We start from the raw sequence: 17,218 nt of genomic DNA on the forward strand, positions 1-17,218 counted from the left end.
AAGTGACAGATCTTAAGAGGATCATTCTAGGCCGGGTGCGGTGGCTCACGCCTGTAATCCTAGCCCTCTGGGAGGCCGAGGCGGGTGGATCGCTCGAGGTCAGGAGTTCGAGACCAGCCTGAGCGAGACCCCGTCTCTACTAAAAAAAAATAGAAATAAACTATCTGGACAACTAAAAATATATATAGAAAAAATTAGCCGGGCATGGTGGCACATGCCTGTAGTCCCAGCTACTCGGGAGGCTGAGGCAGTAGGATTGCTTAAGCCCAGGAGTTTGAGGTTGCTGTGAGCGAGGCTGACACCACGGCACTCACTCTAGCCTGGGCAACAAAGTGACACTCTGTCTCAAAAAAAAAAAAAAAAAAAAAAAAGAGGATCGTTCTGGCTGCTGTGTTAAGAAAATACTGCATGGGGATAAGAGAAGCAGGGAGTTAGAAGGCTATTCAAATCATTCAGGTGAGAGATGCTTGTGACTTTGACAAGGGTGGTGACAGTGGAGGTGGGGAGAAGGGGTCAGATTCTAGATATATTTTGAAGGTATGAGAGGAAGAAAGGAGCCAAGGATAACACCAAGGAGTGGAGCTCACACAACCAAAAAGAGTCAAGCAACTAACTATTACCCTAAATGCAAAGTTACTGTGGAGCAAAAAGTTGCATTTGCTCTAATATAAGTTGAGATCTTAATACTCACTGCCTTCCCTGAACATTTACCTTATTTATAAATTTAATTTTGAATAAACTCCATTTCCTATAGAGCCTACTGCTGCAGATATTATTTGTTTTACTCTTCAAGTAATAAGAAGCAGCAGCTAGTCTTCTCTAGCTGCACACATGCAATTCTTTTAAGTGATTTCTAAAATTGAAGTAGGTTGACTTTTTAGTTGTTGTTCATTTAATCGCAGCTAACATCTATTGAGCACCTATTCACCAGGCCATGTGCTAAATGTTTCACATACATTTGCATCATAGCACCCCTCTGTGCCTGGAATTATTATCTCCATTTTAGACATGAAGAGGCTTAGAAAAAAATTTAAATATTGTGCCTGGGCTAATAAGAAGCAGAGCCAGGATTCAAAACCAAGTCTGTCTAGCTCAAGGGTTTTTAAAAACTGCATCCACTCTCTCTGCTTGACTGCCAAGTAAGGAGGGAATGGGGGATATGGAATGTTAGCAATTTTTTTGTCACTAAGATTTATTGAAGTATTAGGTTTGCCTCTTTTGTTAGCAATCATTACAGTTTTAAATGTAGCAGTGTTTAATGAAGTTTCACTGGTCACCTTCTGAGTCCTAGAGAAGGGATTGAGATCAATGATTCCCAAGTTTTTAATAATTTCTACTCTTTTGATGGAGGACATATCCCATCACTAACAAGGATTCATTATGGTAAAAGTTCTCAATGAGATGGAGATGGAAGAGGGACCTAGGAATTTGACAGAACCTGGGCCCGGATATTCTGATATTACCTCTGTTCATTCTGTTAGATCAGTGGTTTTCAAACTGTATTCCTGGGGGAACACAGACTAGAAATGCCTGGGCTTTTCCAGCCCTTCCTTGCCTTTCAGCATCCTCCCATCTTCAACTACTTTGGTCTGTTTTATGGAGCTGGGCTCTATGAAAGATTTCATTCAAACAAAATGAAACAAAACAATAACTGTTTCATTTTAATATTTTTTAAACTTTGTATTATTCTTTATTTTTTAACTGTTCCATTTTAAACAGTGTGAAAACCACTGTTCTAATTCAGTGCGTCTCTTACTTTAATGTGTATGTGAATTGACAAAAATTTTCTGCTTGACCAAACCTTCTCCCAGTTAATTTGTGTACTTCTTTGTAAAATCCATTTTTAGCAAAGAACCCAGTTAAGTCAGTTTAGCAAGAAGCCCCTCCCCACTCCCCACCTTCAATATCTGGTCGGTCTCCTCAGGCTCCACCCGCACCCCAGGTGATGTCTGATCACCCTGGCCTGGCTGCAGCAAGAATCCTGTCAGGTCAGTTTAGCCAGATTTCATTGTCTCCTGCCCACCAAGTCTCAGTATATCTGCCTCTGTCTTTCCATCTATCTTATTCTTTCAGTGGCTTCTCTCTCTCTCTCTCCCCCACCCTCACTTTCTCTGAAAGATAAATATTTAACCTCTGGACACGCATTTAAAAATCTTTGTATGTTCAGTGTTCACTGTGCCTCAGCCACTTCATCTTAGCCAAAGCTAACTATGGAGAGTCTGGGAAATTTGCCACAAGTGAGTTATTTAAAGGTAGTTACGGTGACATGCTCTCCAAATTTAGCATCTTAATGAACTTCTCCAGATTAAAGAATTACTGTCTTGCACCCTTTTACCCTTTGTGTAAAAAATTTAGCGCATACTTGAGACTGATTATTTTCTTTCCTGTGTTAGAGCTTTCAAACATTTCCTTTTTCAAAATATTTCCCTAGCTGTGTTTTTCCTACATTATCTTTTTTTTTTTTTTTTTTTTGCAGAGATGGGGAGGAGTTATCCACTCTCAGAGCTTCAGTTACCAGATCTGACTCCCTCTAAATCTTTGTACAGCCTCACACCTCCACATCTAACTGTCTAATGCAGGGTCATCAAACTTTTTCTGTAAAGGTCTAGATAGTAAATATTTCTAGCTTTGCAGTCCATAGATTCTCTGTTGTAATTACTCAACACTGTCCTTGCAATGCCAAAGCAGCTACAGACAGACTGTAAATGAATGTGTGTGGCTGTGTTCCATTAAAACAAAAGTGGAAGCCAGGCTGGATTTGGCCACCCCGGCCATGGTTTGCTGATCCCTGATCTATAAGCACGTAGAAACTGCATCAGCCTAATTACAGCTCCTGGGAATTTGGAACTGCATCCCTGAAATTGAGTCAAGTAATAACTGTGGGTTGCTAAGCAGGAAAGTTGGGCAAAGTGGATGAGTGGCAGAGGTGGAGAGTCAGGGCTGATATTTGGGGCAGCCATCAATAGGCAACATGGAAGCAGACAAGTGAGCAGAGAAGCCAGTCTGCAGAGAGTGAAATAGACACACAAAGAAAAGCCAAGACCAGAGACCACATGATAGATGACAGAGAGAGAAAGGGGGAAGGAGAGTTCTTATAATGTTGGCTGTGCTTCCCACATTTGTGTCTCACTTAATCCCTGCCTATTTTTATATTCATGTCTCTTTTACTTTAGCCAGCTGGCATGAGTTTCTGTTTCTTGCAACCAGATAACCCCTAACTTGAGCGACCTTTTATACTCCAGACAGTCCAAATGATTGGCAGTTCTCTGACTTGAACGGTCATGCTCTCTCACTACTAGGCTTTGCTAGGTGTGGCTCCACACCTCACCCCTCCCCATTTCCCACTTCCACTCCATATTCTTTTCTTCAGCCTTTGCTCAGATGTCATCTTCCGTGGCTGTGTTGGGACTTGGTTCCCATCGCTCCTTATGTAAAAGTCTATCACTGCACTGCTAATATGTAATATTATATTTTCTGATTTGCTTATCTGTAGTTTTAACTACAGCCTTCACTTCTGTACTAAGTACAGGGCCTGGAACATAGTAGGAACTTAATGTTTATGTAATGAATGAGGTAAAGGTACACAGTGGTAAATCTATCTGCAAAATAGGGATAGGTTCTAACCAGCCTGAAGGCTCAAGATCCTCTGATGTCTTTTCCAGCCTTGTGGGCCAAAACAGAAATAACATGAACTCATGAATTTTTTTGTATGTAAAGGATTATAGAAATGTACTCCATATGTCCTTACGCTCAACTTTGGTGCCAGTATTGTTCAAACCCATATAACCTATGTACACACACACACACACACACACACACACACACACATATATTTTCTTTTTTTAGAGGCAGGGTCTCACTCTGTTGCCCAGGCTAGTTTCCAACTCCTAGACTCAGGGGATCCTCCTGTTTCAGCCTCCCAAGTAGCTGGGACTATAGGCATGTGCCACCATACCTGGCTAATATTTTTTCTTCATTTTTTTAGAGGCAAGGTTTTGCTATGTTATCCAGGCTGGTCTTGAACTCCTGGCCTCAACTGATCCTCCCATCTCAGCCTCCTGAGTAGCTGAGATTCCAGGTGTGTGCCACTGAGCCTGGCAAACCTATATTCTTACTGAAATTTTGTCTGCCTGTTTTATCAATAACCGAATGTTAACATCTTCCCCTAAATTGTCCATTTTTTATTTTTCCTTGTAGTTCTATAACTTTTGCTTTCTATGCTTTGAGGTTATGTTATCAGGGAAATACAAGTTTAGAATTTTTTTTATCTTCCTGGCAAATTAAATCTTTATCATTATGAAGAGCCTCCCTTTATCTCTAGTGGTGCTTTTAGTTTTGAGTCTATTCAATCTGATATTAATATAGCTATTCCAGCTTCCTTTTGGTATTATTGCATGGTTTAGTTTTTTCTACCCTTTTACTTTCAGCCTTTCTATATTTTTATGTTCTAGATATGTCCCTTGTAAACAGCACATGGTTGGGTTTTGATTTTTTGCCCAGTCTGACAATCTGTAGTAGTTCGTTACCTTGATTGGTGGCCCCAGGTTTATCCCACCTCCTAGTATTTACACCCCCCTATAGTTCCCTCCTTTTGACTCTGGGATGGGCTCATAATTTGTTTTATCTGATAGAATGTGGCAGAAATAATACTGTACTAGTTCCAAGCCTATTCCTCTTGGGAGCCCTGAGCTTGTGGGTAAGAAGTCTGCCTATCCTTCTGAAGATGCTATGTGGAGAAGCCACGTGGAGAGGAAGAAGTTCTAGAACTACTTGTAGAAAAACCAAACACGCAATCAACAGTGAGAACCAAGGCCCCACATATACAATCTCAGTCAAGCTGTTCTAGCTAACCCCTAGCCATTGGAGCCATCCTAGCTAGGGTGCCAGACATGTGAGTAAAGAAGCTATCTGGATCATATCAGCCCCAGCAGACATCATTCAGAGAAGAGATGAGCCATCTCCATTGTGTCCTATCCAAATTCCTCACCCACAGAATCATGAAAAATAGTAAAATAGTTTTAGTTTTAAGCTACCAAATCTGGGGGTAGTTTGTTACATAGCAGTAAGTGACCAAAACAATCTTTGTCATTAAATTGGGATATGTTTTCACTTAGTATTATTAGTGATATATTTGGGTTCAAATCTATCATCTTATAAATACTTCCTATTTGTCCTGGCTGTCATATTATCCTCACTTTTCTTCTATCTTGCATTTAGATTGATTAGTTTTTTATTACTCCATTTCCTCCTTGCTCCTTTTAGATTGGAAATTGCATAGTGTGATGGTTAATTTTATGAGTCAACATGCCTGTACCATGGTGCCCAGATATTTGATCAAATGCTATTTTAGATGTTTCTGTGAAGGTGTTTTTTGGATGAGGTTAACATTTAAATCAGTAGATTTTAGTAAAGTAAATCACCTTCCATAAGTTGGGTAGATCTCACCCAGTCAGTTGAATGCCTTAATACAACAAAGATTGACCTCTCATGAGCAAGAAGGAATCTGCCAGCAGACTGCTTTCGGACTCAAGCTATAACTCTTTCTTGGGTCTCCAGCTTGCTAATCTATGCTACCTATTTTGGACTCATCAAGCCCCCACTTCTAATTCTCTGAAGAACCCTGACTAATACACATAGTCTTTTACTATTTTCTCAGTGATTATTCTAGAGATCATAAGATGTATTCTTTTTTTTTTTTAACCAGCAGTCTATGAAGCTAGAATAGGATGCAGTCTTCACTTACCAGAGTCTACTATTAATTATAACTTTTTCCATCCTCCTAGAAAATGCCTTTATTTTAGAACACTTGATTCCATTTACCTTCTCCTGCCACATACTGTTATTGTGTATTTTTATTAATAAATACAGAAGACATTACAATGATAGTCTTATTAGTAAATATCAATACTCATTTAGATTTATCCCCATATTTATCATTTTTATTGATCTTTATTTCCTACTGTATCTGTGACCTTATAAGTGGGATCATTTTTCTTTTGCCCATAGAACGTCTTTGTGAATACACTGTTTTGTTCCTTTGAAAATTCCTTCGTTTCACTTTCATTCTTAAAATATATTTGCTTTCATTCCTTTAAAGTTAAAATTCCATCATTTTCTGGCTTCAGCTAGTTCTGTTAAAAAGTCTATGGTAAGTCTAATTTTTTTAAAGTCATCTCTTATTTTTTCTGGCTGCTAAGATTTTTCTCTTTGTCTTTGGATTTTAGCAATATTTTTCATGATGTGTCTATGTATCAGCTATGTGGATTAAAACAATTATACTGATGGGGATTCATTGGTTCAAATATTATTTCTGCCAAATACTCTTTTCTTTCCTTCTGGAATTCCATTTATGTACATATTAAGCTTTCTCACTATATCTTCTATGTGTTTTTCCTATGCTCTATATATTCCATCTTTTTTCCTTTTTGTGCTTCATTCTGAATATTTTCTTTGGATTTATCTTCTAGTTCACTGATTCTATCTTTATCTGTGTCTAATATGCTATTATACTCATCATTGAGTCCTTATTTTCAGTTAGTAAATTTTGCGGTTCTAAAATTTTCATCTGGTTCTTTTTTCAAGTTTCTAGTTGTCTGCTTAAATGTTTAATCTTGTGTTTGATTTATTTGAACATAGTAAGCATTGTTATTTTTAAATCTCTGATAATTTCACTATCCTTTTAGGTCTGTTTTTGTTTTCTGCTGTTTCTGGTATATTTTTCTTATTTCCTTGTGTGACTGGTTTTTTAAAATTGTATGCTAGGCACTGTATTTGCAAAATTGTCTGTAGAAATTATTTGAGACTTTGAATGATATTATTTTACTCCAGAAAGGATTTTAGTTTGTTTCTGCCAAATGCTTGGGGACATTAGCTCAAAGGAATTACCCTAATCCAGTTTCAGGGTTGATACGATTTGAAATTGAGCTGCAGCCCCTTTACTTCTAGGATACAGCCATTTGAGTTCCTAGTCTAATGCAAGAGGGCTTCAACAGAGGTCACCTCCTTCCTTCTTAGCATGCTCTGGACTCTACTCTCTGTCTCTTATCCCTGTTCATCCTCTCAGCAGTTCTCTAGGGAATGGACAAATGGACATCTCTGGGCTTCCATCATTGCCCAGATCATGACCTGGTCACTCCTCATTATCTTGTTAGCTCTCTCATGCCTCCAAGATAATATCATTTATATTTTGTTAAGCTTTTCTAGTGTCTTCAGGAGGAGGACTGATCAAAATTACTGTCAATACCAGGGTTTATAGAAATATAGATATTATTAAATTTAGGTAGTTACTTTTAAGAAATGCATTGAAAAAGATCCTTTGGGAAAAAATTAGGCTTTTATTCATAATTCTAACTTTTTAGTCTAAGTGGCACACCAGTACTTAGGAATGTTGTATCCTATTCCCATTATCATATAATTTGAAGACAGTTACTTCTTTTGTTGACAAATATTGAAAATCACCTCTGTACCAGAGCTGTTCTAAGAAATTAGATTATAAAGATGAAAAAGACATGATCCTTGACTTCAAGGGGCTTGAAGTCTAGATTCCTTATTGACAAACTAGTTATTTTTAAAATTGTCAATTCACAATCACCAAGTCTTTTTTTTTTTTTTGAGACAGAGTCTCACTATGTTGCCCAGGCTAGAGTGCCGTGGCGTTAGCCTAGCTCACAGCAACCTCAAACTCCTGGGCTCAAGTGATCCTACTGCCTCAGCCTCCTGAGTAGCTGGGACTACAGGCATGCGCCACCATCCCGGCTAAGTTTTCTATATATATATTTTTTAGCTGTCCAGCTAATTTCTTTCTATTTTTAGTAGAGACGGGGTCTTGCTCTTAGGCTGGTCTCGAACTCCTGAGCTCAAATAATCTGCCAGCCTCGGCCTCCCAGAGTGCTAGAATTACAGGTGTGAGCCACCATGCCCAGCCCACCAAGTCTTTTGTTAAATACATGTAGCATTATATAATGATAAATACATTGAAAACATAAACACGAACATTTATTTAGTTCCTATCACTTTTTAGCCTAAACATGAGACCATTTTAATTAATTAATTAATTAATTAATTCTAATTTTACCTGGCCTCAAAGAACAAAGAGAGTATTTTAAACAACATATATTCTAACACATTTGTCTTCTGGTAAAGTTTATCACTGAATATATTTCTTTGAAGTATTTTGGAGAAAGAAGAATATAGGCTTCACAAGAGATTTTTTTTTTTTTGAAACAGAGTCTCACTCTGTTTCCCTGAGTAGAGTGCTGTGTCGTCAGCCTAGCTCACAGCAACTTCAAACTCTTGGGCTCAAGAGAATCCTCCTGCCTCAGCCTCCCGAGTAGCTGGGACTATAGGCGCCCACCACGATGCCCGGCTCATTTTTCTATTTTTAGTAGAGACAGGGTCCCATTCTTGCTCAGGCTCATCTTGAACTCCTGAGCTCAAGCGATCCTCCTGCAGTGCTAGGATTACAGGCGTGAGCCACCATGCCCGACCTAGAGATCTCAAATATCATGATCCTCTTTTTCCTGAAGAGTTAAATTCTGGTTTCCTAGCCTTTTTACTTCTTGTAAACTCCTGGGAAAAGCAACTCACTCTGAATCATCATTATCTTTAATCAGAGCTTTTCCTTGGTAGATGTTCAAAGTTCTCTAAAATAGCCTCTAGGCATACAAGTATCCCTGGACTCTAAACTAAGAGTATAACAGATTTGCTGAAAGATGTGAGCCTTACCCATAGAGATTATTTAAATGCACCCAGCCTTTCTGGGTTGGATCAGTCAGTGGAAAGGACCAGCAGAGAGAATTTAGTGGGTGAGAGTGCAGTAGGTTCGTTATTTGACCTTGGACAAGTTATGTAACTTTTCTAGATTTGTTTTCTCATGATAGGTTGAGCTCCCAGATCTTCCAACCTCAAATTTTGTGTATCTTTTAGAGTTGAAGAGGACTGTTTAGCCACTTGTCTTTAAAATAGATGGAGTAAGAGTAATGAAGGAAAAAGAAATAAAGGTCAATATGTCAAATAAGATATTAGTACTATAATCTGTAAAGAGATGAAGACCTATATTATCTTAGGGGCCACCATGACAATGGCCAGCAGAGATACAACAAGACTGAGGTCTGAGGAGGCTGTGGCTCCTTAGAAGCTACCATCTCTTAGTTTTCCCTGTCTTCTTTCCTCTGTTCCCTTTTTACTATCCTCTTCTTCCAGGAACTTCCTTCAATTTGTCCATATAAGGGGGCAACAGTGATTGCTCTGAAGGGAGAAATTGGGGCAACTCTCGTTCCAATTCAAATGTCTTGTACACTTGCCTTATGGCCTCTGAATGCAGCTGTGAGGGCCTCCAGGACAGTGCAAGGAAAAACAAATGGAACTAGCAGATGACCTTGGACAAATCATAACAGTGTTTATTTCTGTGGAATGAGGGGATCAGATGCTTCCATTTTTGTTTTTATAGATTCTGATGCCCGTGATTCTTCTGTATCTCTGTTATCCCCTCAGCTTGACTTGTTTTATTGTCAGCAGGTAGCTTCTTTCATACTCAACTCACTTTATATGCAAAGCCCAGCACATAGTGAATATCTATCTAGTTAACATTCATTTGCAGGAAGGAAATAAACTATTGAGCACATACTCAGTGTCTGGTTCATACACCTTTTTTCAGTCTACTGAAAAAACACCTTTCTGAGGTAGGTATCACTACTCTAGTTTTTTAAGATGTTGATATAGAAATTCAGAGATTTAATTATCAGGATCATAATGATAGCTAACTGGAGCCTTAGTTCTGCCACTTACTATATATTTGAAGGGTTATTTTTCTAAGCCTCAGTTTCCTTATCCATAAAGTGAGAATTCATAAGAGTTAGGATGGGGTGGCAAATTTAGCAAAAATAAAACAAAACAACCTGGAAGTATATCCCAAAGGGAATATTCTTTTTTTTTTTTTTTTTTTTTTTTTTTTTTGAGACAGAGTCTTGCTCAGTTGCCTGGGATAGAGTGCTGTAGCGTCAAGCTCACAGCAACCTCAAACTCCTGGGCTCAAGCAATCCTTCTGCCTCAGCCTCCCGAGTAGCTGGGACTACAGGCATGTGCCACCATGCTTGCCTAATTTTTTCTATATATTTTTAGTTGTCCAGATAATTTCTTTCTATTTTTTAGTAGAGACGGGGTCTCGCTCTTGCTCAGGCTGGTCTCCAACTCCTGACCTCGAGCTATCCTCCCACCTCGGCCTCCCAGAGTGCTAGGATTACAGGCGTGAGCCACTGCGCTTCGCTGGGAATATTCTTACATTAAAAAAAATTCTACATTTATCTGCAATTCAGATTTAACTGAACACTCCTGCATTTCATCTGGCAAGATTATGTTAATATTATTGACAGGACAATGCTTGCGAATCTTTAGCACTGTCCTTAGCACTTGGTAAGCAATCAGTAAATGCTATGTTTACTAAACTTTGGATCTCATTCCTAAGTCCTTTTTTTTCCCCAGCACAAACACTTCGAGCTCAGTTTCCACAGAAAATTTCAGTCAAGCGAGGGTCACTCTACTTTAAGTTACAGTAATGACTTACAGTTCCGAAAATGCTTTCAAAGCCTGGGCAATGGTGGGAAGCTCTTGGTGAAACCCACGGAACTTCGCGCTGGTGAGGGCGGCCCTTGCCGCCCCAGCACTGGCACCAGGGCCCGAACTGCCCGGCGGCACCCTCGCCCCGCCCCAGGCCGTCTCGGCCACTCAGCTGCCGCGCCGCGCCTCCGCGGCACTCCTATAGGTCCTCCCCGGGACCAGCGAGGCCTTTCCATTTTCCCGCCTTCCCCTGCCCCTGCTCAGCCCGAAACCCGCACTGGCCCACAACGTCTCCGCCCTGCCTTCCCTGCGAGCCCCGCCCTTCCGGACCCTGCATCTCACCCTACCCCGCGCGCCGTTCCGGGCAGCTCGCTGGTCCCGGCCCCGTCCCTTCCGTAGGAGGTGCGAGGGGACAGGGAGGGGCGGGCCGAGCCCCCTCCCGAGGGGTCGCAGGGGGTGGGCCCGGGAAGGAGGGGCGGGGCCAATCTCCTTGGCGCCGCGTTGTCATGGCAGTGGGGAAGGGGAAGGAGGGGGAGGAAGCGAGCGGGAGGGGGATGTGGTGCTGCCGCGGCCGCCACCGCAGCTGCCGCTGCCTGCTCGTTGCCGCGTCTTCCCGGAGGCGGCTGCTGGAAGCCGCAGGGAGCAGCTGCGGTGCTCTGCCATATTGTGTCTTCCCCGGCCCGTCCCTTGCCTCCCCGCTGCGGCGGCCGAGCTGACGGTGAGTCCCGGGCCGAGCGGCGTCTTCCCGGGCCGGCGCCGCCCGGCGTCCGCGCTCCCCGCCCCGGCCCGCGGCGCCGCTCCCGGGCGCAGAGGCAGCGCGTGCGGCCGGCGCCGGGCGTGGGGCGCGGGGGCGGCTGTCCCGTGACGCGCCCGGACATTTTTGTCCCGTCAGGAATTAGCGCCGGCGTGGGGGTGTCCCCGAGCGTGCGGCTGGGTAGTGTGTGGGCTCCCGGGGGTGTCGAACGGAGGGGAGTGTGGCCCCGCGAGGAGTTAGGAGTTTCTCTGAGAGGTAATGACCGCCCGGGAGGGGTGTCGCGCGGCGGAAACCGTGGCGAGGGGTGTCGGCTCTCCGGCAGGCTCGGAGTGGCCCCGAGGACGATTAGGGCTCGACCCGCGGGGAATCTGCTGTTAGCGGTAGTGTCCAAGCCCCCCGGGAGTCCTTGCAACGCCCCCTCCCCCGGCTGGAAGCGGAGCGGGACTTGCCGGGCGTGGAGTCCTCGCCCGCCCCCAGGCGGGACTCCCGGGCCCGCGAAGTAGTGCCCGGCAGGGGCCGGGCGCGGCCGGCGTTGGGGGGGACGGGGCGGGTCCCGGATGTGGTGCGGGCAGACCCCGGCACCTCCTTGCCCCTGCGCCGGCGGGCGCCTCGGGGGCCTCCGAGGGTGGCTGTCGGGGTGGGTTGGAAACTAGTCTTTCTGCGCTGCAATATGGACACTTCCTGTTCGCCGCCTCCTATGGGGCCGTTGTTACTTGTGCCCTTCAGTCCCCTCTTTTCTGGCGAGGTGAGAGGTCTGCCGTGGGAGAGGCCCTTCAGCCTTCTGAATTTGCTCCAGGGCAGGAGCAGCAGGTCTGGAACCCTGGAGGACGGTGGGAGTTACGGGACAGCAGCCCATGTGCTTAGTACTCCATCCTCCACTCTTAACTCCACCCCCTTATCCCCCTTTGCAAAATGCCTCTGTTCCCACTGCGGCTCCCGGGAGTTGGGGTATGTAATGCATTAGGGAGCCACGTTCGGGATGTTCTTGCACCGGATTTCTACTTTAAAGTCTGTTTAAAGCAGTCCCTGTACTTCGTTTCCCCCTTACTGGGAAAAAGTCTTAGTATGTAAAGAAAGGACACGGACTTTCTTCTACCCCAACTCTGAGGTGAGGGGAGGAGGGCAGCTATTTATTTCCAGGTTAGTTGAAGCTGTTTCGCCTATCTTTCTTCTGATTGTGACAGCCACGTGGCCAGCTGAGTGCAATAGAGTGCGCTAGCGGCACTAGGGGCTGAGGTTGCTCTGGTAGCCAGGGGCTTTGTAACCGTGCGTAGCTTCGCATGCACATTTATCTTGGTGCTTTCTCAGATAGGGAAGTGGAAAAAGCTGAACCAAATTTATGTCCATCCCTGTACCATCCGAATCTGAAGACTTATCTCTGTTACCTTGCAGTTCTCCCAAGGTGTATATTAACGTTTTTGCCGTCCTTTCCTGATTTGATGATTCATCTTTAAAATCTCAGCAGTATTAGATATTCCTCATCAAAGAGTGATGGGGAATTATAGAATAATGTATTATGGAGTTTCCCAACTCGGGGGGAAAAATCATTTGAATTTCAATACCATTAATGAGAGATTCTGATGTAATCAGATTTCTTTTGGATAGTTTTAGGAAAATGTCAGTTTTTTCTTTTTACATCAAAATTATGATCGAAAAACACATACATAAAATGGCCAGTGAAAATACTTTTTTTAGGGATGAAATAAATACTAGTTTGATTTGTTTATGTGCATTTTTAAAAGCTTTTTTTGGGAAAAATATTAATATAAAACAATAAATTTTAAGAGAATGAAATTTAATTTTTAGAATATATAAAAGTTGAAGATAAACTTTTGGAGAGTGGAGAATTTTAGAATTTAAGTACAATCTTTGGTTACTAATGCATCATGTTTCACTTTGTGAATGCTTTGGTAGATTTATTTCTGTAACATGTTTTTATTTGAATCAGTTTTACCTGAAAAATGGTAAACCACAGGAAACACTTAAAATCTACAAAAGAATTGTGTAGAGAAGTGTATAGCAGCACCATTTATTGGAATTTTAATTACCCCATAACAATGGTGCTTAATCAGGGAAGTTAATAGATAAAGATACTTATATAAAGCAGGAAGGAACTTAATGTTTTTCCAAAACATGCTAAAAGATAACTTACATTATTAGTTATGGGATCTGACTGTTAAAATGAGACCTTAAAAAGTGCTGCCAAACAGGACTTAATCTTGTTCTTACAGCAGCATATTGCTTAGTTACTCCTTGTATGTGTGTGTAATTTTTAATGTTCCTTTTGTTGCTTTTTGATTATCCTTTTAGTAACTGAATTTTATTAATACATAAATGCAAAAAGGTCCTCCAAAAATAAAGTTTTTAGAGCCCAATGCTTTACTAATTTCTTAGGGAAGAAATAGCTAAGATTTAATCCCTAATCTTAGATTGAAGAGATTAACACACATGAAAAAAAATTTACAACAAGAGAGGCTATAATTAGGAGTTAAACTCTATGATGCATGCAGGTGCTGTCAAAGTTAAGAGGAGAAGGAGACCTTAGAGGATTTGAGTAGAGAGGGGAGGCTTGGAGAAAGTAAGTCCTTTGCTTTCTAGAGTCTAACCTTCACATTACTCCCACTAATCTTCCTGAAATTATATCACCCAAATGACTAACACCCCTTATATCAAGCATGAATACCAAATTTCTTCTCAAGACCTTTCAAACTTTGGTTCTAATCTTCTCCCATCTGTCTTCCTCTAACCTATGGAACACTATTCATTATTCACTACCTCAATGTGGTATAACAACCTCTTTATACTGTTGTTGATATAACTTTTTTGTTGTTGTTGGAAATGCACTTTTGCACATCCTGTTAACTACTGAAGAGCTACTCAAGCTTTAGGGCTGTGAAATCTTGATTGCCCTGAGAGCCTTAGAATCATAGAATTTTAGACTCACCTTCTCTCCAACTGAAAATTCTTTTCCTTATTTAAAAGCCTATAATTCTTTTGGGCTATAGCATTCTATACTGCCTTGTTTTCATATAATAAATAATTTTTGAGTATTTACTATGTGCCAGACACTGTTATAGGAACTGAAGATATAGCTTTGAACAAGACAAATTCCCATATTCTTTTTTATCTTTTAAGGTTTTATCACCTCAACTAGATTATAAGGTCTTTGACCACTTAGAGGAGTCCTATTTTCTCAGACATGCATTAGATGCTTAATGAGTATTTGATTATTTTCTGAATAAACAAAAGGTAGGACTTAGGGTATGAGGTGGGGAGTTAGATGAAAAGGTTTTTCTTTGTAAGTGAAGGGTACAAAAGAATAACCCGTTATGGATGGTCTTGGAAACATCACTTTTGAATTTAAATGTGGTTCATTACTCCCCCAAAATGGCATTTGAGCTGGGGAATTATATTTTAAAAGCCTTATTTAAGGAAACTTCATTTGAGTGCAGTATGCAGGACTAACTCTGGGAATGGAAAGGAATTGGAAGGAGAGAGATCAATTAAAGGAAAAATTAGTAACCGTAAGAGGGAGGTTTGGGAGGGTGCTCATTATCAAGAAGGAGGTGAGTTTAGTTAGCTGAGTGTAAGATGAGTGGGAGATACCAGAACATGACCTGTAGGGACTAGAAATAAAGGTGTGCGGTAATGTAGAGGTGACAGCTAGTGTTACAGATTTTTATCATAAAGTTAATAGTTGAAGTATTTAGAACTGAAAGTGATGCTTTGGGAAACTAAGGGGCATTTGCATATGTGATTTCATAATTAATTTTATAGACTTGAAAATGTCTGTGGTAATGTTTTATATGTATAACTTTATTTCCACTATATGAGAATACTTTTTCTGTCTTGCCACCTTTGGTGGCAAGGGACCAAAAGAATATTTATCATCATTTGTTTCCAAGGGATTTTTATTCACGTATCCCTATATCTTTTACTGTAACTCTTTAAATTTAAATAAACTTTTTATTTTAGAAAAGTTTTATGGTTACAAAAAAGTTGCAAGATAGTACACAGAGTATACCTTACCCAGTTTCCCTTATTGTTAACTTTTTACATTACTATGGTACATTGGTCACAACTAAGGAAACAAAATTACTGCTTTACTATTAACTAAACTACATACTTTGTTTTTTTCTTTCTTTTTTTTTTTTATTTCAGCTCTTCATGGGGTTACAAAACCTCAGGTTACATACATTGTCCGTGTCCAGCCCAACATACTTTGTTTAGATTTCACTGGTTTTTCCCTAATGTCCTTTATTCTGTTTCAGAATTCCAGTTTCTCAGACTTTTAAGAAACATCTGTCAGAAATTTTATAGAATATCCCTCAGTTGAGTTTTTTCTGGTGTTTTTCTGATGATTAGACTGGGGTTATAGGTTTTAGGGAGGAAGACAACAGAGGTGAAGTGCTTTTCTCATCACATATCAAGGGTACACACTAACAACATGATAAAACTGATGATGTTAACCTTAATCACATGGTTGAGGTCTTTGCCAGGTTTCACCCACTCTCCTCCCTCCTTCCATACTATATGGAAGCAAGTCACTAAAGCACAGCCCAGGCTCAAAGGCCTTAACCTAATTTTGATTCACACATGTTTTATTTTCCTCAACCTAATTTTCCTTTCTATAAACATTTAAACTTGGACAGACATTTAACAGGCATCCACTGCTAAGACTAGAATGGTGAGCAAGAGAGACATCATTTCTATTCTTCTGGAGTTTGCCTGATTTAAACATAAAATAGGATTTGTCTCCTCACTGTAGGTCTTGATTTCACAATCATAAACATAAAATTACTAAAGCCCTAAAGGCTACATAAAGCTCTTAAGTAGCCATTTAGAAGATACGCTGTTGTCATAAAGTTTAAATACATGCACCATAAAAATAGCCATCTTTTTGCTCCCAACACAAATAATGGGAAATTACTTTGATTCTTCCCCAATAGATATAATTTAATTACCCTTAATTATCTTCATGTCTTAAAAGAAGTTTGCAGGTGTTATAAGAAAAATCTTGCCTGCTTGATAGTATTTTCATAGGTATTTGGTGCTTCTGACACTCAAAGCCTTTTTTTCTGAGAAGTGGTTTGAAAGGTGTGTTGGGGAAAACACACTGGGAATAGAAAAGGGACCATAGGTTTTCTTTATAAGAAGTCATGATTATTTATGGAGAGGAAAACGAGGTTGAGGAAATAAACAACATTAATCAAGTTTTGAAAGTGATAACAAACTTTTTGGAGTGAAGTTACTATATGCTTAATAGAAGAGTGCTACCATTCTAACATTGGGAATGTTATTAATAAAACCATACCAGTTTTATTGGAGAATAAAATTTGATTAACTAAAGACTTGTTGAATACAAATTCCAGTTAATTTTTTTCTAGTGAACTGGGTTAACCACAAGGCACACTTACTTTGAACTCTTACTGAAATTCTTTCTAAAATGTATTGTTAATAAATTTTATATTGTATGGCCAACTGAGCAAAATTTAATATTGAGTCATTTTTTTGGGAAAAGGGTGGAGAGGGAAAGGGGTTCAATTTCCTTTTTTTTTTTTTTTGAGACAGTCTCACTCTGTTGCTCTGGGTGGAGTGCAGTGACATCATCTTAGCTCACTGTAGCCTCAAACTCCTGGGCTCAAGTGATCATCTTGTCTCAGCCTCCTGAGTAGCTGGGACTACACGAACACCTGGCTAATTTTTCTATTTTTAGTACAGATGGGGTCTCACTCTTGCTTAGGTTGGTCTTGAACTCCTGAGCTCAAGCAATCCTCCAGCCTCAGTCTCTCAGAGTGGTAGGATTATAGGCATGAGCCACCACACCCAGGCAGAATTTAATATTTAAATTTTATAGTGCTACAGGGTTAGCAAAGTTATTTTGAATTTTATACATAACGTTGGAGGTAA

The 17,218-nt window shown here is 40.8% G+C and overlaps 1 protein-coding gene and 1 long non-coding RNA gene across 3 annotated transcripts in view; one reads left to right on the forward strand and one right to left on the reverse strand.

The window, feature by feature from the left end:
• LOC123636904 overlaps positions 1–10,680 on the reverse strand; it is a 117,242-nt gene extending 106,562 nt beyond the window's left edge. Inside the window, exon 1 of the long non-coding RNA XR_006734701.1 lies at positions 10,562–10,680. This is a non-coding gene — a long non-coding RNA (uncharacterized LOC123636904). The remainder of the gene's footprint in view (positions 1–10,561) is intronic.
• Positions 10,681–11,085: 405 nt separating this feature from the next.
• The window catches only part of FOXN2 (forkhead box N2), a 62,317-nt gene continuing 56,184 nt past the window's right edge, over positions 11,086–17,218 (forward strand). Inside the window, exon 1 of one of the 2 annotated variants that reach the window (XM_045549559.1) lies at positions 11,086–11,272. The gene's annotated coding sequence lies outside the window, so the exon portion shown is untranslated. Of the gene's footprint in view, positions 11,273–11,486; positions 11,564–17,218 lie in introns of those variants that run through there. The other variant, XM_045549560.1, reaches the window with a different exon arrangement.

This window comes from Lemur catta, chromosome 4 (genome assembly GCF_020740605.2).
Source record: "Lemur catta isolate mLemCat1 chromosome 4, mLemCat1.pri, whole genome shotgun sequence".
NCBI classification, from domain to species: domain Eukaryota; kingdom Metazoa; phylum Chordata; class Mammalia; order Primates; family Lemuridae; genus Lemur; species Lemur catta.